The sequence below is a fragment of the Lactuca virosa genome, chromosome 5 (genome assembly GCF_052849685.1).
Source record: "Lactuca virosa cultivar CGN04683 chromosome 5, Lactuca_virosa_CGN04683_v6, whole genome shotgun sequence".
In the NCBI taxonomy this organism is placed as follows: Eukaryota; Viridiplantae; Streptophyta; class Magnoliopsida; order Asterales; family Asteraceae; genus Lactuca; species Lactuca virosa.
In genome coordinates this window covers 427,028,461-427,049,666 of record NC_136430.1, presented here as the reverse complement: position 1 = coordinate 427,049,666, position 21,206 = coordinate 427,028,461, and the positions used below count along the sequence as shown (strand labels likewise).

The window sequence follows — 21,206 nt, the reverse complement described above, 5'->3', positions numbered from 1 at the left end:
GTCGGAATATATGTTGCGGAGAATATAACATGTACAATAAACACGACATAATTTACTCTCTAAGATTTAGGGTTACATTTAGTTATAGCATAAAAGTGCACTCTTTAAGGTGCATTTTTGATTTTTTTTAAAACGAATATGTTAAAAAGAACATAACTTTTACATGTTTTAGGTGTTGCTAAAAAATCCCCACATGATGGAACATGTGTGTGAAGGTCAACACACATACATTACACCCACAGACACCGGAGTACATTTAAGATATACATTTTAAATATACGAAAAATCTTAAAATAAATGCATGAAAAAGAAAATCTAAATCTTTGTAAAAATTATTTTTTAAAAGAAAAACTAATTTTATAAAACGATTTGATAAAAAAACAAAGATAGTAAAAAAAAAGTTGTAAAAAATAGCCTTTATAAATACAGAAAATGAATTAAAAAAATTTAATTTAATAATAAAAGTATTCAAAAAACATAAATACCAAAACATAAATAATTGTTTTAGTAAAATAACTAATTTTATAAATATGATTTCATACTTATAACAAAGCTAATAAAAAAAAACTAAGTTTTAAGAAATATATAGAAAGAAAGTTATAAAAAATATTTGTAAAAGTTTCTAAAAGAAGTTTGGACAAATTAGAAATAAAACTTATAAAAAAAAACTGGGTCGAAATATAAAATGGAAGAGGAAGGTACCAATTTTGCAATAAAAGATAAATTTATAGGTTAAAATGGTAAAAGTGAAAAGTTAGGGGTTATGTGGCTTAAGATAAGTGAAAAGGTTTTCTTTGTTACTCGTTGGACTTTTGGAAAGGTTTTAATTTTGGAAATGTTTTATAAAAGAACCGTTGGAATTAGGAAGTCCAAAGGGTTGGGTCGGTGTATTGGCGCCTAATTTATACCTTCTTCAGTCACTCATTGTCATCCCGCTGCTCTCCAAACACCACCAGAGACATGTTTCAGTGAAGAAGAAAAAGAAGACGAAGAGGGTTTTATTTGGAGGCACCACCTTCTTCTCTTTTTCTTCTAGCGACACCACCGTTTTCTCTTTCATTCATTATTTGGCGTTCAACAATCCTCTGTGTTTCCCTCTTCGTCTGTTAGTTAAAGTTCTTGAATTATTATTATTATTTTTTTTTATTATTTTTTTTTTTGTGTGTGTGTGTATTATTGATTTTGATTTTGTTTTTGTTAGGTATTTTCAATAGGCCAAGAAGATTATTCTGGTCGCTCTTCGTTCATTACTGGATTCATCAGTCAGTTTGGTTTACCATCATCATCGATCAAGAAAAAGAGTATAGATCTTTTTCCTCTGATTTCTAGGTATTGTGTTTACTTGTATCTTTTCAATAATGACGTGATGTGTTTTAGGCTAAGTGTATGGCAACTTTTTATGTCATGAAACTAATTATTTTCTTCTAAGCATGCTTCATCATCGCTAAAAGGATCAAACACTATACAAAAGGTATATTAATGACATAATTTTACTTAATTGCAGCCTTTATTAACACTACGACTTCTGGGTTTTTCCTCTTTCTCCTCTATTTATCTTTTGATTCGATGGTTTTTTGAATCAGGTCGCCAAATTGAAACCAAAGCATCCATCAAACGAAGATGATTGGTCAAACAAGTGGTGATGTCGGTAAAATTTAAATAGTTTTGAAATCCAAAAAAAGTATTTCTTAGTTGTAGATTGTTTATCTGTGCAGTTTAGGTGTTTGATGAAATGTCTTAATTAACCTAAAGCGTTGTTTTGCTTTGTTTTGAGGGTAAAAATGTTGCTGGATTAAATTATGTAGAGAGAAGTAAATAATCACAAACCAAATTAAAATATTAAACAACTTATTGAGTTATTAGAAATTCAATTAAGGAAAGATAATTTATTGTTTGTATTTCTAACTCAATTAGAAATAAAAGTGTACTTTGGTTCTAACTAAAAGTTTCATATAAAGTTGTGTGTTTCTGTTTAATTAAGTTATGTTTCCTTTCCAATTAAGTTAAAATACATGGGATGTTCCACTTCCACAACCAAATCTGTTTGGATGTTCACAACATTCATCACATGTTATAATGCTTTCCTATTAAGTAACTTGTTTAATAGCCAAATGAATGTGCAGGCCTTTTTGTTGTTTCTTCAACTGACATGGATCCTAAGTATCAACAAGTTTGTGGATCTTTTTAACATGAATCATTTACCCCTGCTTCTTAATGATGCTGAATTGCTGATGTTTACTTTTGTATATCTGATGAGGTGATAATCAATTCTCTTTGGTGAATAAAGTCATTATATATGAGAATATTGTTAAAAAACTTCATTTTTTTTTGCAGGAACCTCTTCATTCAGTTGTGATATGCTTGAACAAGCATCTTATGGTTACCTTTTATTTCAGCCGAACCAATTATGTGAAAAAAGTACGGATTTCATCTCTTTCTTTTTGGTGGCAATTTTTGTTACTGGATCATATAATACTTTAATAAATTATCTTGTTTTACTATTAGTACTTAATGGATAGAGTTCATTATCGAATATCAATGATTCTGACACAGGTGTTATGCTTTTCTTGGCAGGTTTTGATGTGGTAATGAAACATATGTTGGAAATTGTGGCTTCTAGTCATCAATCAAAGCCAATGCAATAATTTTGTTGCATTTGTAGGATGGAATTAAGCACAAAATCCAGCTAAAGAATCATTTAACAAATGTAAGTGCTCTTTTTTCATTGTTTAATAGTCTCTTTGAAAAATAAAAAGGTTATGGTATGTGCAGCTCAAGACATTGGAGACAAGCCCTGTTATGTTATTATCAGAAGAGGCTAATAATGCACAGGTAGTGTAATTGCATCTGCATTCCAGTTATTCTCATGATTTATGTCTTTTGCATCCATTTTTGTTGGTCATTTTGTAAAATATTTTTAATCCATTTTCCATCTAGTGTTTCTGTAGCATGCTTTTTAAGAAAACAAACTTCCATGATCATGGTTCGATGTATAATAAGTATGACAATCAGATTTCTCAAGAAAGTTGATTCCAATCATATATTTTTTGGGTTAATGTGAGAAATAGCAACACACTTTTGTTGATTTATTTATTATAGCATCCTTCTTTTGTTTCTTTTTGTTTGGAATATTGTAATTTCAAAAATCTACTCTATCTTGCTATTCATAATAACAGACTTAAGCATCTATCTCCAATAATATCTTTCATGATTTCTGCCATTTGATTGTTGATTTTTTGGCATATGAGTTGGTGCTTTAGTGAAGTAACAACCATCATCCTTTTCTTTTCGTCCACCAAAAACCAGATGATGTTTGTTGCTACAAACATTGTTAGACAAGTGGACACCAAAGGTTTCTATTTCTTATTCACTTGTGCTTTTTTCTTTTCAAGTCTACCAAAGTTGAATATTTTCTTACCCTTTATTCCTTTTCCTACATGGTAAGGGGGCTGTAGTAGTTTCCCGTGGAAACCTGATTGCAAATGTTGCTGGTGGAAGTCTTGAAATTAAGTTCTATCCAGCAGATGTGTAAGTAAATGCCAATTGTTTCACCATTAGTGTCACATATATTTTTTTTGTTTAATGTTTATGAAATTAGAGTATGTATGTTTGATGTGTATATAGTTAGTGTTTAATATCATAAATAAAATCTTCTTCGGTATATAGCAATTCTGTTATTTTATAAAAAAACCACTAAGGGGTGTTTCACTTCAATTCTTTTGATAGATTTGCAAAATAAACACAAAACAACACAAGAATGGAATCGAAATCCTTTCCATTTCCTGTGAATCATACACGTGACAAATACCAATTCCTTTGACAAATTCCGTTCATTACTCTGCAACAAGAAAAGGTTTTAGAAACCAAATAAAGAGCTTATGTTATGGTGGAGAAAAGGAAAAGAAGATCCCCTGAGAATCAAAGTGTCAACATGTATGTTTTTACCCTTAAAACTATAAAACACTTGATGCTTTTTATGTTCTTATTTAGCTTTCCATTGAATCAATCTCAAATAAGCGTGTTGGGTGATTATGCCTTTCTGTTACGAAATTATGAACTTGATTTATCAAATTACTGCCTTCTATCCACTGATTACAAAAGATATGAGTCTATGACCCTGTTTGTGTATTTCCAGAAATACCCCTATGTTCCTAAAACTCATGCTTGTGTATTATCTTCAGGAAATGATGGGATTAACATGCTTCAGGTAGAATCAATCAAAAAAAAAAAAAGATGTTGAATAATTCATGGAAAATGCCTTCAGCACTTAATTAGTATGCCTGGTAATTCTTTACAAAAGATATTCGTTATTTAGTCAAGTCTTTTATTTATTTAAAATGTGTGATTTTATATATTTAGCGAAATGGGACATCAGGGAAGGGAAATGCCACATGATGTGGTCTTTGGTGGGTTGAAATATTTTAAAAACAAGTGGTCAATATCTCTGATGAGGTAATAATCAGTTCTCTTTTGTGAATAAGAATATTTTATATGAGAATTTTGTTAAGAAAGTACGGATTTCATCTCATTCTTTCTGCTGCTCTATATTGCAATTTTTGTTACTGGATCATATATTAATACTTTAATAGGTAATTTTGTTTTACTATCAGTACTTAATAGATAATTTTCACTATCGAGTATCAATGATTCTGTAACAATAATTACATTATCAATCTTTTTAGAGTAATATTTGTGTAGCTGGTTTTTTCAAATTTGGTCCTTATTTGAGGTTTGTAAAAACTCTGATCGAAATTAGTTTAATAGGGGAAGATTGTCAAATAATACATGAGTATTTCACACATGGCGTTAATCGTGAGGATTATGTTTTGAATGACACTCACGAAGGTTAGGATATGATATTAGTTTGTTCAACCATCAAATCGAGAGACAAATGTCTAAATCAATGTATGTTTTTGTTGTTTCATTGTTGTTTGTTTTTTTTTTATCAACTCTAGATTTCATATTCATATACACGTGCTTAATGTAAACCCTCTTTTTTTGCTCTACATTTCATGACCAGTAATATAGGTGGTTGAAGGGCTAGATGAGCTAATGCCATCTCTTTCATCAACAACTGGGGTTAAAGGTTGTAAACTTCTTACTCTTTCAGATGCCTCATCCCTGTCTCCTGATGTCATGGATTTTCTTTAAAGTGTAAGTTATTTTTTGGGGTAAATGCGATAAATAACAACTTAGTTTCATTTATTTGGGTTTTACAGCATCCTAGTTTCATTTTTTTTATATTTCAGCATTGTACTTCCAACTTTTTCTTATTAAGACAATGTACTTTGAAAAATTTACACAGTTATAGCATAATACTTTTAGCAATTTCTTATTAGGACATTATACTTTTTTAGATATCTACCCAATTATAGCATTGTACTTCCATTTTTTTTTCTTATTGTGACATTATACTTTGACTGATCTAACCCATTTATAGCATCTTATTTTCATTTTTTTTTCTTAATTGTACATTATACTCTAAAAATTAAGCTATTTGTATGCCATTGCTAAAACTGGGTAGATTTTGAAAGTAGAATGTTGTAATAAGATGAAATGAAAGTAGGATTCTATGTATAATAAACAATCACTGAAAGTAGGACACTGACAATCATCTCTATAATCCAAACAAATTGTACTCTTATCATTTTTCTCCTCTCTTTTTTTAGTTCTCTAGGGTTTTCTATAATTCAGATGTTGTCATTTCCTCTTTATGTTAGAAAGCATCAAAGCTTAGTAGCCTTTTTTTTTTTTTTTTAATTTCTCTTTCTTGTCATTGGGGTTTCTAGGATCACCTTTTCTTCATCTTTTCGTTCGTGGTTTTTTCTGTAAAATCCGGTATTAGTTACTGCACCCTTTGTATTGCAACTTAAAAACAGAAGGAAACTACATCTTGTTTATGTAGTTGTATTTTTTTATTGTTTTTTTTTTGGTAAAATCAGCTTTAACATGTCTGGTAGGCTTGTTCCAGAATGTATTTCTGTGGTTTTGTTGATCATTTGATAATGTTTTGTATGTTTGGATGGTTTTCTTGGTCGTTTGAGAATGTATTTCAGATTCTGTCAGCCTTTTTATGAATAACCAATTTTATCATATCATGATGTTCTTCTAGTCAAATCTCTTTCTGTGGGTATGTGATCATGAAAGAATCCATCTCCCTTTTCTTTTCGTCCACCAAAACCAGATGATGTTTGTTGCTACAATATGTTATAGTTATACACCAAAGGTTTCTATTTCTTATTCACTTATTCCTTTTCTTTTCTTTTCAATCTACCAAAGTTGATTTTTTTTTCTTATCCTAAGTGGAACTTATTTCTTTTAGCACAGTTAGCTATTTTCTTTTGTAGGACATTATACTTTTAGATGTCTACCCAATTATAGCATTCTACTATCATTTTTTTTCTTATTGCTTTGAAACTTCTACCCCATTATACGTAGCATTGTACTTCCAAGTGTTTTCTTATTGTGAAATGATACTTTTAATAATCCACCCATTTATAACATCGTACTTACAATTTTTTTTGCTCATTATACTCTAAATTTTTTACCTAATGAAGCAGTGAATTCGCTTTGCATTTAATTAATCATAGCATTATATTTTAAGTTATCGTATTATAATTTTAATTATTTTACTAGTTTTCATTTTTAAAATCAAACTTATTAAGACATTGTTTTAATTTCTTTTTCTATTAGTACAATGTAAATCTAGCTTCATTCCTGTTAAGATTTTTTTGAAAATCTAACTACTTATAATATTATACTTTCAAAATCCAACCTATTAAGAAATTGTATATCTTTCTTGTTAATCAGAAGGCTAAACTACATTAGGATTATACCATGTGGCTTCAGTTATTAAGATTGTATTTTCAAATATAACATGATGCTTTTATACCTTATCTTCTTTTGCCACACATACATGTAAGGTCCAACCAGATCATATTGGCGTCCTAAGTCATGTTTATGGTCTTTCCAAATTATGTTCATGATAATGTTTTTTTTTTTATCGTACTTAATCACATCGTGACAAAACTGTTGTTTCTTTTTTTTACTTATTTATTGTTTTTTCATTAATGTAGGACAACTTAAAATTGTTGGATGACATGGCGGAATTGAGTTCAACCTACTGTGTTCTGCAGTTATATAACACAGTATATGATGGGTATGATAAATCTATGTATTTTTCAATCAGTCAGGCTTGTTGATGCTCAATTAGGTGTGTGGTTATTGCAGTGTTATGAATACAAGGTTGTCTGAGAGAAAGATTGTTTAATGTTGCATATAATGTGAAGGGGCAAGCATTACTTAAAGCCAAGAAGTACAATTAGGTTGAAATTTGGGAAAAAGGGTAAAACTTGACAATTTGATAAAATATAGGTTTGACCCAGAGAGTTGATCCAAATGACTATAGAGGACCTAAATATCATGTGTTGTGATGGGAAGGGACCGTAAGTGTAACATTTTAAGTATCTAGCTTGTATGGTGCCAAATTCTAAAGCAATAGAAACATTAGGGACCAAATGTAGAATTTGGAAGTATTAGACATAAGTTAGATTAGTCCCTCATTTGAATAGAAACATGGATTGAGTTTTTAATCTTTAACCTTTGATCCGTTTTTCTTCAGGATTCTTAGGGGATTGTCCTATTCCTCTAAACTACCATTTTAGTTTTTGCAATGTATGTATGTTCTATTAGATTGTTTATTACAGTAGTAACATATACTTTTTTTGGTCATAATAAATGTGGATACCTTATAATGGCCAAAGCTCAAATATGTGGTTGTCTGAGAAAGGTTAGCTTTGTCCTTTAAGTTACATTCTCTGGGTCTCAACTTTAACAGCCCATATGTTAAATATATGAAAATGACCATTTTGCCAATGTCTTCTTCATCTCTTCCATTTCCATGTTCAAGGACCATAACTTACCCTCAACAAAGTTCATTACTTCTCTTGAAAAATTATCTGTCATATACGTTTAAGGAGCATAACTGTACCCTAATCCCTGAAAAGAATATTTTTTTGAAGTTTTGGTACTCATTTCATGGTTTCATAATGTTTTTGTTCCATGGGTTTGTCAACTTTAACAACACAGATGCTAAATATTTGAACATGACCATTTTGCCCCCTTCTTCTTCATCTCTTTCATTTTTCAATTTTGGTCTTTTTTTGAGGTGCATAACTTTTTTGACCAAATTTGCAAAAATCAGCTATACCAGGTGACAAAAAATAGCCAATTTACTTGGAATAGGGACCAGAAATGTTACAAGAACCTCAAATAAAGACCCAAATTCATAAATTAGCTATACAATCAGGGACCAAATGTATATTTTACTCTGCTCTCTAAGTTTTTGTGGTCTATATTCTTCTGACAAGTTGTGCCTATTTGTATAAGATAAAACATGCCATTCATGCATACAGAAACACTCTTTCTGTTTTGAAAAGGAACAACACGGAGTCATATTCGGGATCATGTCCATTTTCATATAGGACAGTAAGTTAGTTCAAAATGAAGTACTTATTAAAGTTTGATATAATACACTCCGAATTGGATGAAATTACGTTATTACCCTCTTCAGACACAAGTGTTACAGAATATCATTGATTCTGTAACACTATGTGAATGATTTATCAATCTTTTTAGAGTAATATTACATATTTGGTCCATGAGTGTAGCTGTTTTTTTTTTGTTTTTTTTTCAGTTTTGGTACTTAATCACTAAAACCAAATATAAAAACTTGACATAAATTGTCTTTCTTTATGCTGCAAATGTCTTAAACTGAAGAAGTTAATGCCAAATCTTGCAGGTCTGGAAGATGTGTATCCATATTTTGTGTGCCACGCAGACATTTTGCATATTGTAAGTTTCACCGATTTTTCAAAAGGTTAAATTTTTTATTAGTTGCTAATCAATCACTTTGACATTTCAGTTGCTGATCTTTTTGTGACTGATAACTATTGTGCATCCACCCTTGCAATTCACCTATCAGAGACAAAAGGCACAAAAAGATTCCAATGGGAGAGGGGACCACAGACAACCACGAGGGCACTACAAAGTTAGTGGGACAGCAGGGGCATTTTGGGAATTAAGGCAGATCCTCTGTCATTTTAGGTTATATATTATGGGAGGGCGTTTGTTAGAAAGGTAGGCAGAATATTTTAGAAATTTGTGAGACCATAGCATCTCGAATCGCTATATCTATCCTGTTCTTCATTTGTTCTTGATTTGTTATGAACTCACTTAATTGATAACTTCTTTTGTTTTGATAGTGGTATGATGGTTAATCATTTGGTTCATTTCTTATCAGTTGCATTGATAAGATTCTTAATTGAAATGAAGCTAAAACCTTCAAGAACTCATATTGACTGGTAATATAGGTGGTTGGAGGGCTAGATGAGCTGATCCCATCTCTTCCATCAACAACTGGGGGTTAAAGGTTGTATCATTCAGGTAACTTCAAATCCTTTTCTTGAATCACATTTTAGTGTGTTTGACTTTCTTGAACTTTTCGCTAGGTCTATCTTGTTATCATAGACTTCAACTTCTATCTCCAATAACATGAGTTTCTTTGATTTGAGTTTTTAATCTTTCATGATTTCTACCGATTGATTACTGATTTATTTGCCATATGAATTGGTGCTTTTTAGGGAAATAACAACCATCACCCTTTTCTTTTCGTTCACCAAAGGTTTTTAAGATGGTGTTGCTACAATATGGTATACAAGTGGACACCAAAGGTTTTTTTTATTTTATTTATTTATTTTTTTTTCTCTTTTCAAGTCTACCAAAGTTTAATCTTTTCTTACCTTAAGTGGAACTGATTCCTTTTCCTACATGGTTAGGGGACTGTACTTTCCCATGGAAACCTGACTACAAATGTTGCTGGTGGCTTAGTTGGATTTTATCAAGGAGTAAGAAACTTAAGTTTCATGTTCTGTCTGAGTTAAGTTCATGATAATGATTTCCTTATTGTACTTAATCACATCATGACAAAACTGTTGCTTCTTTTTGACTTAATGGGCAATGTATTTTCATTCATGTAGAACAACTTGAAATTGTTGGATGAGATGATGGTGGAGTTGAGACCTATTATGTTCTGAAGTGTTCCGCGATTATGTAACAGAGTATATGATATGATGGGTATGATAAATTTATGTATTTTTTCAATTTGTATGGATTATTGATGTTCTATTAGGTTTGTGGTTGTTGCAGTGTTATGAATGCAGTGATGTCATCTGGTGGTCATAGAGAAAGATTGTTTAATGTTGCATTTAATGCGAAGAGGCAAACATTACTTAAAGGTAACTATTTATAAAAAAAAAAAAAATTCAGCACAAGGGAGCCTTTTAGCTTTCCATACTTTAAAGAATACAATTTGTCTGATATTATCTTTCAGGCAAGAGTCCATCTCCTATGCTATGTGGGACAGATTAATATTTAACAAAATAAAAGACAAACTTGCTTTTATGGTTTCAGGTTTGGTTGTTTCTTCAAATTGTACTTAATCACATCATGACAAAACCGTTGTTTCTTTTATGGTTTCAGGTGCATCACACCTGTCTCCTGATGTCATGGAACTTACTTCCATTTATTTGTGTCTTATATCACCCTAGTTTCATTTCTTTTTATTACAGTATTGTAATAGCAACCTTTTCATTTATCTGTGTTTTATGCAAAAAAATGGACAAGTGGCTTTGGTTATGGTCATTTCTGTTACGCTTTTCCCTGTTTCAAAGGTTTTGTTCAGATTCTTCCATGTTTTGTAAATTTTGGATTTTGATTTTTCGATTTTTGGTCATGTTTTGGCTTCCTATATATGAAAGTTTGATCATGGCATTCATGTACCTTTTTTTAACCCAAATGGGGCATCACACTAGTGAAACTAAACCCACATGAATGTTTAGAGCTTCTTGACCTAAATGGGGGCTCTCTCCCCCACTCCTGCTGTAATTCATTTAAAAAAAAACTGTCTTTATTGTTTAATTTTTTAATTGAAATCGGTCTCTTTTGAATATTAGATTATAAAGAAGAGGTCCATCTAACAGATGCATAGTTTGTAGACAAGAAACTGATTATACATGACTTCGCCCCTACAGGCTATAGAAGTTCAAATTGCGAATGTTGTATGCATCAGATGTTCGACAACCAAATGTTGAGGTATACATTTATTTGTTTAGATGCTCACAACATTCATCACATGTTACAATGCTTTCCTATTAAGTGACTTGTTTACTAGCTAATTTAGTCTGCAGTAGTGTTGGTAGTTTTTTCTGAGAAATCTTTTTTTTTTTTTTTTTTTTTTTTTTCATTCAAGTAGGTGACAAAGGAGCAGTTAGAACAATGTTATTACTGATGCATAGAAACTATACCCATCTGTAAGTTTTTCACCTAGTTATACGCTTATATGGCATGAAAGTTACACACAGTTGTAAGAGTTAAAATTTTATCATTTTAACAGTATTTATTTACTTTTCCATGCAGCTTCTCAACCTGATTTTGTATCAACATGGTTCCAGTTTTCCAATAAAGAACATGAACTTGTATGCAGCCAGCATATGTGTATGTGTATCCTTTTCAGACCATGAAGCCTTTGATCATCCTGTTAGTTACATGTAAGTCTTTAAATTACATGGCTTTGATTATAATTAATGCGTGGTTTCTTCAGGTACCGTTTGGTAGATGGACTGGACTGGACTGGACTGGACTGGACTGGACAGGACAGGACAGGACAGGACAGGACAGGACAGGACAGGACAGATAATTTGTATAACGTTTGGTAAGGCTGGAACAGAACAGAACAAGTTGTCTGAAACTGTTTGGTAGCAATAGAACGGGACAGAAATAGATGTAAAAATGACCCTATTATCCTTTTGCAAAAAATATTAATAATAACTCTATTTAACATACATTACTTCAAAATTAACATTTTAATTAAAAAAAATTATTTAAAATTCTCATATTAAAACAAGTTTTAATGCCAAATAATCGAAATAAATAAGGGAGAATTTCGTATATGCCCTTCCTAAACAGCTAAATATCGTATTTTCATATGAGAATTTTAAATAATTTTTTTTTAATTAAAATGTTAATTTTGAAGTAATGTATTTTCATCGGAAATTGAGCATCTAAAACATGAATTGGGCAAAAACAATATAAAATCATCAGGTACCAAACTAGGTAGGAACAATATGCTTAATCAAGCTCCTCCAAAACCAGCAAGCATCTCTATCATAAACAGGGCAGGAACAAAAACTCAAGGGCAATTGCGTCCGAATTGTGCAATCCTATGGCATCTCTTATGCACTCACTATGTAATATTTATTTAAGATGATGATGAGAGAGAGAGAGGACAACATAGTGCATCAGAGGGTTAAACAATTAAGAGGGTGATCTTGATAACAATGTAGTATTGCTTTTTCCAGAATATCACTTGTAAACAACGAATTGAAAATTGGACATAATTTTTCAACCACAAGTTCTCTGTCACGATTATAATGAGAGAAAAACCAAAAAATCAAGGGTCTTTTCTTGTTTATATAAATTAACATTAACTACACAAGCAAATCTTTCCCTCATTTTCCCTCTCTCTCTCTCTCTCTCTCTCTCTCTCTTGTTAAAAGTTTAGAAAAGTGTACGCATGAATTCAATGAACATAAATCACAACGTAATCAATAGTGTACTGAATTTTTTTGCAGGTAAGTGAATAACGAGAAATTAAAAACAAAAATCAGAAGCTAATACATGCAGGTAAGTGAATAACGAGAAAAATTATCAACAAATCGTTTAGCATGTAAGTAAAGATATGAAGAAAAAGCGTACCTTGAGACGATGAGAATCTGATGAAAAATCGTGATAGTGTGCGACGGTAGATAAGAAGAAAAAGCGGGAATGCATTCCAAGTAGGGTTAATTGGGGAAAAGAAAAGAACCTGTTCCACCTATTTAGGTAGGACTATTTTTTGAATGAGTTGTCCCATTTGACTTAGTCAAAGTTCATTTTAGTTCTTGTTCTAGTCATGCCAAACACCATCCAAAAGTTCATTTTAGTTCCTGTTCTGTCCCATTCAGTTCTTCCCAACAAACGCAGCCTCAAAAGACAAGGATCCTATCAACAAGTTTGTTCTTTCACCTATAGAAACTATACCCATCTGTAAGTTTTCCACCTAGTTATGCTGCATAAAAGTTACACATAGTTGTAAGAGTTTAAATTTTATCATTTTAACATTATTTATTTACTTTCCCCTGCAGCTTGTCAACCTGATTTTGTACAAACAAGGTTCCAGTTTTTCAATAAAGAACCTGAACTTGCACACAACATATCTGTATGTGTATCCTTTTCAGACCCTGAAGCCTTTGATCATCCTGTTAGTTACATGTAAAGTGCATTGTTTCTCATTCTCCCATTTAAATTACATGGCTTTGATTATAATGAATGTGTAGGCCTTTTTGTTGTTTCTTCAACTGACATGGATCCTAGGTATCAACATGTTTGTGGATCTTTTTTTTTTTTTTGGTCCATAATAACCAAGATGGATCATCAGAGATGTTTTTTCACTCCATTATAAATTTTATTATGATGTAAAAAATATTGAATATAAATGTTTGAATTTCATAATTGCACGCGATATTGTACATAACCAACTACTTTAGAATGTGGCATATTTTAGAATTAGCGAGACACCTAAAAATTTTATATTGCATATCAATGTGTGAATTGAATGCATCTATGTAGTCTGCTTTCCAAAAACTCGGAACGAAATTAGTTTAATAGGAGAAGATTGTAAAAATAAGACATGAGTAGTTGATATGTTTGACCCATTAAGCCCGTAAACTCTCAAGGCAAAGTCCCAATATGCAGATCTGGTCCCCTAAGGTTGAGAAATCACGTAAAGTTTCCAACTTTACATTCATGCATGCTAAAAGGAACCCTAGGACTCAAATAGGGTTTAATAAAGGACTTAATGCATAAATGGGACCTAAGACCTAGTAAAGTTTGCAACTTTAAGCCAAATGAGGCCATAACATGGCTAGATCTAACATGACAACCACTGGAATACTCAACTTCTTGGGCAACTCAACCATGAGTCCAAAACCAAGATAAAACCCCAAAACAATAACAAAGCAAGGTACAAACTTTATCCAGCAGATGTGTAAGTAAATGCCAATTGTTTCACCATTAGTGTCATATTTTTTTTTGTTTAATGTTTATGAAATCAGAGTATGTATGTTTGATGTGTATATAGTTAGTGTTTAATATCAGAAATAAAATCTTCTTTGGTATATAGCAATTCTGTTATTTTATAAAAAAAAACCACTAAAGGGTGTTTCAGTCATTTAACATATTGCACTTCAATTCTTTTGATAGATTTGCAATATAAACACAAAACAATAAAAGAATAGAATCCAAATCCTTTCCATTTCCTGTCAATCATACACATGACAAATACCAATTCGTTTGACAAATTCCATTCATTTCAAAAATATTTTGTGAACCACTTCCCTACATTACTCTGAGATTGATTGTTATTCTTAATTTCAACTTCTTTGACAAATTCCATTCATTACTCTGCAACAAGAAAAGGTTTTAGAAACCAAATAAAGAGCTTATGTTATGGTGGAGAAAAGGAAAAGAAGATCCCCTGAGAATCAAAGTGTCAACATGTATGTTTTTACCCTTAAAACTATAAAACACTTGATGCTTTTTATGTTCTTATTTAGCTTTCCATTGAATCAATCTCAAATAAGGGTGTTGGGTGATTATGCCTTTCTGTTATGAGATTATGAACTTGCTTTATCAAATTACTGCCGTCTATCCACTGATTACAAAAGATATGAGTCTATGACCCTGTTTATGTATTTCCAGAAATACCCCTATGTGCCTAAAACTCATGCTTGTGTATTATCTCCAGGAAATGATGCTTGTGTATTAATTTGTATGTCATTGCTAAAACTGGGTAGATTTTGAAAGTAGAATGTTGTAATAAGATGAAATGAAAGTAGGATTCTATATATAATAAGCAATCACTGAAAGTAGGATGATCTGAGACGAGTTTTCTATAGTTTGTTCATTATAGCATTGTACTTCCATTTCTTTATGTTACAACATTGTAATTTCAACTTTTTCTTATAAGGGCTGCATTGCATTATGAAAATTCCATGAATTTATAGCGTTGTAATTTTAATTAGGACATCATACTTTCAAAAATCTATCCAATCATAGCAATGGAAATTGCTTTGTATCTTAATTTATGTATTTCAGTTACTAATTTGTGGTTATTTGATAGGATAAATGGAGCAGTCAAGAGAATCTAGAAATCTAAAACAAAAAAAACTAAATGACCATATATGATGCCAAGGTAAGAAAGTACATTGTTATTTCTTAATTTATAATTGAAATCAGTCTTTTGAATATAAGATTACAAAGAAGAGGTCCATCTAATAGATGCATTGCTTGTAGACAAGAACCTAATTATACACTTCAAACCCTACATGCTCCATAAGTTCAAATTGAGATGTTATATGCATGAGATGTTCAACAATTAAATGTTGAGGTATAAATTTATCTGTTACAATGCTTTCCTATTAAGTAACTTGTTTCCTTTTAGCCAAGAAAGTATGGATTTCATCTCTGATCTGTACAAGAAATGCTATCAGGTATTGCAATCTTTGTTACCAGATCATATCTTACTACTTTAATAGGTAATTTTGTTTTACTATTACTACTTAATACATAATTTTCATTATCAAATATCAATGATTCTGTAACAATATATGAATGATTTATCAACCTTTTTAGAGTAATTACATTTTTGGTCCGTGAGTGTAGCTGATTTTTTCATATTTGGTCCTTATTTTGGAGAACAGTCATGAAGGTTAGGATTTTGATATTAGTTTGTTCAAATTTTCAAATTTAGAGACAATTGCCTAAATCAACGTACATTTTTTGTTGTTTCATGGTTGTTTTTTTTATCAACTCTAGATTTCATATTCATATACATATATATTCTTAATGTAAACCCTCTTGTTTTGCTCTACATTCCACACCATAGTTACTGATTTTATTGTTATGGTAGTGGTAGAACAAGTGTACAATGTTGTTCTTGAAGAGAAGTTGAAGGAAGTAACAACCAATCCATCACCCTTTTCTTTTCATCCACAAAAACCAGATGATGTTTGTTGCTACAATATGCTATACAAGTGGACACCAAAGGTTTCTATCTCTTAATTCACTTGTGCTTTTTTTTTTTTTTTTTTTTTTTTTTTTTTTTTTTTTTTCTGTTCAAGTCTACCAAAATAGATTTTTTTTTCTTACCCTAAGTGGAACTTATCTCTTTTAGCACATTTAGCTATTTTCTTTAGTAGGACATTATACATTTAGATGTCTACCCAATTATAGCCTTGTACTTTCATCTTTTTTCTTATTGCTTTGAAAGTTCTACCCCATTATACATAGCATTGTACTTCCAAGTGTTTTCTTATTGTGAAATTATACTTTTAATAATCCACCCATTTATAGCATCGTACTTCCATTTTTTTTTTTTTTTTTGCTTATTATGACATTATACTCTAAATTTTTTACCTAATGAAGCAGTGAAATTGCTTTGCATTTTGAAACTTTAATCAATCATAGCATTATATTTTAAGTTATAGCGTTATAATTTTAATTATTTTACAAGTTTTCATTCTCTCTGCTGATCTGTACAAGAAATGCGATCATGTATTACATTTTTTGTTACCTGATCATATCTTAATACTTTAATAGATGATTTTGTTTTACTTAATAGATAGTTTTCATTATCGAATGTCAATGATTCTGTAACAATGATTAACTAACAATATATATGAATGATTTATCAATCTTTTTAGAGTACTATTAGATTTTTGATCAAGCTGTATTTTTTTTTTCAATTTTGGTACTTATTTGAGGTTTGCAAAAACTCTGAATGAAATTAATTTAATAGGAAAACATTTTCAAATAAGACATGAGTAGTTGATATGTTTCACACATGGTGTTATTTGTTTTGAAGAAACAGATGAAGGTTAGGATTTGATATCAGTATGTTCAATCATCAAATCGAGAGACAATTGCCTAAATCAATGTACATTTTTTCATGTTTGTTTTTTCATCAGCTCTAGATTTCATATTCATATACACATTCTTAATGTAAACGTCTCGTCTTCTTTTGCTCTACATTTCATCACCATAGTTACTGATTAGTGGCATATTTTGTGTGCCACAGACATTGCATATTGTAAGAGTCACTCATTTTCCCAAGTTAATACTTTTAAATGGTTAAATTTCTGATTTGTTGCTAATCACTCTGATGACATTTCAGTTGCTGAGCTTTTTGTCAAAGATTCCTTCTAATAGTGGTATGATGGTTAATCATTTGTTTCATATCTTATCAATTGCAATAATAAGATTCTTTACTGAAATAATGCTACAACCTTCAAACACTCATATTGACTGATAATATATATATATATATATATATATATATATATATATAGGTGGTTGAAGGGCTAGATGAGCTAATGCCACCTCTTCCATCAACAACTGGGGTTAAAGGTTGTGTCATTTTCTAAACTTATTATTGTGTTTGATTTTGCTGAACGTTTAAAGAGCCGAGAATTTTTATAATGTATTGATAGATCATCTATATATAATACTAACAATTACATATTAATACCCTCTAGTCTAATATTATTATAATTATGTCTACTAACGTTTCACTAAGGTGCTGTTTGTTTTTTCTGAGGCAAAATGTCTGCAGTCTGCGGACCACATCTGTAGACCTCTGCAGTAGAAGAGACGGACCAAACGTCTGCAGTCTGAAAAAAGAAGACTGTTTGTTTTTTAACATCTGCGGGCTACTAAAATAAACTGAAATCTAAATAAACTGATTTTTTTAAACTTCAAAGTGATTTTTTAATATTTTTATGACTTTGTTATAAATAATTAACGAATCTAGATCAACTTTTATGTATTATTGTATAAAAAATAAAAATAAAAATGGTATGAATTAACGTATATATTTGATAAAAACCAACAAGTTTGGTTGCAAAGTTATAACTAAACATTACAATTAGTGATCGAAGAATTTGATACATAAATAGATGGAAATAAACTTTGATTTTTTCAATTATATCCATTAAAAACGTACCATAAATATTTTCTTGAGAAATTGACGATACTGTATTAATAATGTTTTACAAAATTTGGCAAAAAAATATAAGAATATATTATGATTTTTTTTCATATTTATATAAACAACTTCAACGACTATTATATTGTAATAAATTTTTATTTATAAATTTGTCAAAAATATCATGTTTGTATCGTCGAACGTTTTTTTTTATGTTTTGTAATTTTTTTTTTCAAATTGTTTATCATTAATAAAGTTGGAAAAAATATAAATTAAAAAAATAAAGATATATATGTTTTTTTAGGCTAGAAGATGTCTGAAGATGTTAGAAGACTCTGGTCCACATCTGCGCCAAGAAGAGGGCGCGCAGACATTTTTAGGTCTGCAGTCTTCAAAAAAACAAACAGTCTGCGAAGGCTAATGTCTGCGCGTGGTCTGCGCGGCGCAGACAGAAGAGGCCACGCAGATCTGCAGACAAAAAACAAACACTACCTAAGTCTGTCTTGTTATCATAATAACAGACTTAAATATCTATCTCCAATAACACGAGTTTCTTTGATTTGAGTTTTTAATCTTTCACCACATTTTGATCCATTTTCCTTTAGGAATCATAGGGATATGCATTACTTTAAAAAAAATAGAATCATGAAAACCAGAAGAATGAGTGAGATAATCAAGCTGCAATGCAATACATCCTTACACAAGTGCTTCATTTTATTGATAATAGATGAAGAAGACATAACTGAATCATGAATATATGCATTTCTAGAAAGCCAAATTCCCAGCAATAACCAGATAAGATAAAAACTACCCTAAAAATCCCATTTTAGTGAAAACAGACATACTATCTTGAACAAAACTAGCATTATTAAGAACACATTTCTGCCATTTGATTGCTGATTAATTTTCCATATGAATTGGTGCTTTTTAGGGGAGTAACAACCATCACCCTTTTCTTTTGTTTCTGTTCATCAGAAGACGTGAGTGTATTTGTTGTGAATAACTTTCAAGATAAAAGCATTGTAACAAATAATAGCAATATGCCAATTCCTTACTCATTATGGAAACATACTTGGATCTCTTTACCAATAATAGCAATATGTAACAAATAAAGTACATTTTGCTCATTTTAGTAGGGAAATGAAAATATAAGAACATTCTTATTATGGGTAATAATAGAAGTATGTTGCTATTACGGATAAAAAGTGTAAGTATGTTGTTATTATGGATAAAGAATAAAGTACATTGCTTCTATTGGTAAAGAAATGCAAGTATGTTGCTATTATGGGGTAAAATAGTACATTGCCTATATTGGTGAAAGAATAAGAAAGTTGCCCTTTTGTATGCTCATAAAATAAAAATTAATAGAAAAATAAATTAAGTAAATGTTATTTCTGTTCTACAGTGTTCAAGCTTTTTGGATTATGAAAGCAGAGTCATGGATCAAATGCTTTAAAATAGGTTTTTATATTTTGGTACATTTTACACATTCACCCTTTTGGCTAATTTTAACTAAATCTGTTAATGACATGTAATTCCAGGTTTGGGCATTTTCTTCGTGGGATATCTAATTCATACGATTCAACATACGAAGAGAGGCAGTATGCTGTCTCAGTTACAACATCAGAGTACATGACTATCAAAAACCAATGGCAGGTAAATGACTATTTTGCCCTCCAACTTCTATCACCCACATATTATATTTATTGCAATTTCATGTTGCAGAGTATTTCCCCTGAACAGGCTAAAAGGTTTAAAACAATTAAGAAAAAAAGGGTTTGATCGAGAAAAAGATGTGGTATGAAAATGACCATACATTTAAACTTATTTAAAATGTGGTTTTTTAATCAAGTATTTTATTTTGTTTTTTAGGGTAAGGACTGACAGGTCATTGTTTTAAGTCGTTCTATGAATTGGTGATTTAAGATGAAGGAGTAAGTCAACAAAATACATCATACAGGGTCCAACGATCTTGATTTTGTTTTAAATTAATGGTTTTGATTGAATTTGGTTTGTTGTTTATGATTTAAGATGAAGGAGATTGAGAAGATGATAAGGGCAAAAAAGTCAAGAAGAAAAACATCTTGAGCATCCATCCTATTAACTCATATCAAAATCGACTCTTTGTTTTCGTTCATGTTTGTTCCTTGCTCTCCCTGAACTCGATGAGGTGATCAATAAGCAAAGAAAGTATAAGATGCTTAAATATTATAATTGTGGGAAAATGTAAATTATTTTGTATTTATTGTAGGAAAGATGGTAGCTAATTATAATCTTAATTGTAGGTAATCCCTAATATCAAGGGATTCCATAGAATAGTTTCCTTTTCTTGATTTGCCTTGTGTATTTATTATGTACACTTCTCAATCAATACGTACAGAAAAACCCTAAATCTGTTATGGTATCAGAGCTACCAAAGCTTGGGAAACCTCTTTAGCCTTCGTTCCTTTTTTTTGGGCCTTCATTGCCTCTTCTCTTTGATCATTTGGCCTTTATCACCAACAATTTATAACCTAGTAACAAAAGAATGACAGAGGCTCAATCTACAACCCATGTTTCTTAACCAAGAGATTTACAGCACATCCATGCATCATACCGAATTGATGGAAAAAAACTATCTCAAATGGTCCCAACTGATTCGAACCATCCTAAAAAGGAAGGAAAAAATCAGCCATTTCATTGCTCATTGGGACAGGACCAAAGTGAGAAGACCCCAAGTTTGAAGCATGGGATGAAGAAGATTCCATGATCATGGCGTGGTTATGGTCCCTGAGATAAGCGATACAATGATGTTCATGGCTAACGCCAAGGATATATGGGATGCAATTCAACAAATTTACTCTAAAGCCAGAGATGCAGCCCACATTTATGAAGTGAAAGTCAAGACTATGGCAGCGAAACAAGGAAGTAAAACAGTAACCGAGTATGCCAATCAACTAAAATCTTTGTGGCAAGAACTTGATCATTATAGGGTAATCAAGACCAATTGCTCAGAAGATGCGTTGTAATACTCAAGGACTTCACTGAACATGACAGAGTATGATTTTCTTGTAGGTTTAAACTCTGA

At 30.9% G+C, this 21,206-nt stretch overlaps 1 long non-coding RNA gene across 14 annotated transcripts; it reads left to right on the top strand.

The window, feature by feature from the left end:
• The first annotated feature begins 822 nt into the window (after positions 1-822).
• LOC145112935 (uncharacterized) lies at positions 823-20,455 on the top strand. 14 transcript variants are annotated; one of them, XR_013710695.1, is made up of 39 exons: positions 823-1,105; positions 1,202-1,329; positions 1,452-1,471; positions 1,584-1,648; positions 2,124-2,257; positions 2,335-2,418; positions 2,575-2,707; positions 2,773-2,832; positions 3,261-3,352; positions 3,446-3,528; positions 3,727-3,933; positions 4,182-4,283; positions 4,360-4,452; positions 4,765-4,905; positions 5,021-5,154; positions 7,077-7,159; positions 8,801-8,853; positions 8,924-9,138; positions 9,372-9,444; positions 9,642-9,731; positions 9,837-9,936; positions 10,038-10,134; positions 10,207-10,295; positions 10,391-11,151; positions 11,309-11,369; positions 11,476-11,553; positions 11,660-11,770; positions 12,690-12,741; positions 12,851-12,939; positions 13,062-13,143; positions 13,242-14,654; positions 15,278-16,203; positions 17,330-17,366; positions 17,505-17,562; positions 19,545-19,600; positions 19,681-19,795; positions 19,865-19,937; positions 20,012-20,073; positions 20,171-20,455. It is a non-coding gene; the product is annotated as an uncharacterized LOC145112935 (long non-coding RNA). The 14 variants fall into 14 exon arrangements; XR_013710692.1 differs by lacking the exon at positions 11,660-11,770 and having other exon boundaries at positions 10,391-10,470; positions 11,091-11,151; positions 11,312-11,369; positions 11,476-11,606; positions 12,690-12,939; XR_013710688.1 differs by lacking the exon at positions 11,660-11,770 and having other exon boundaries at positions 10,391-10,470; positions 11,091-11,151; positions 11,476-11,606; positions 12,690-12,939.
• The last annotated feature ends 751 nt before the right edge of the window (positions 20,456-21,206 follow it).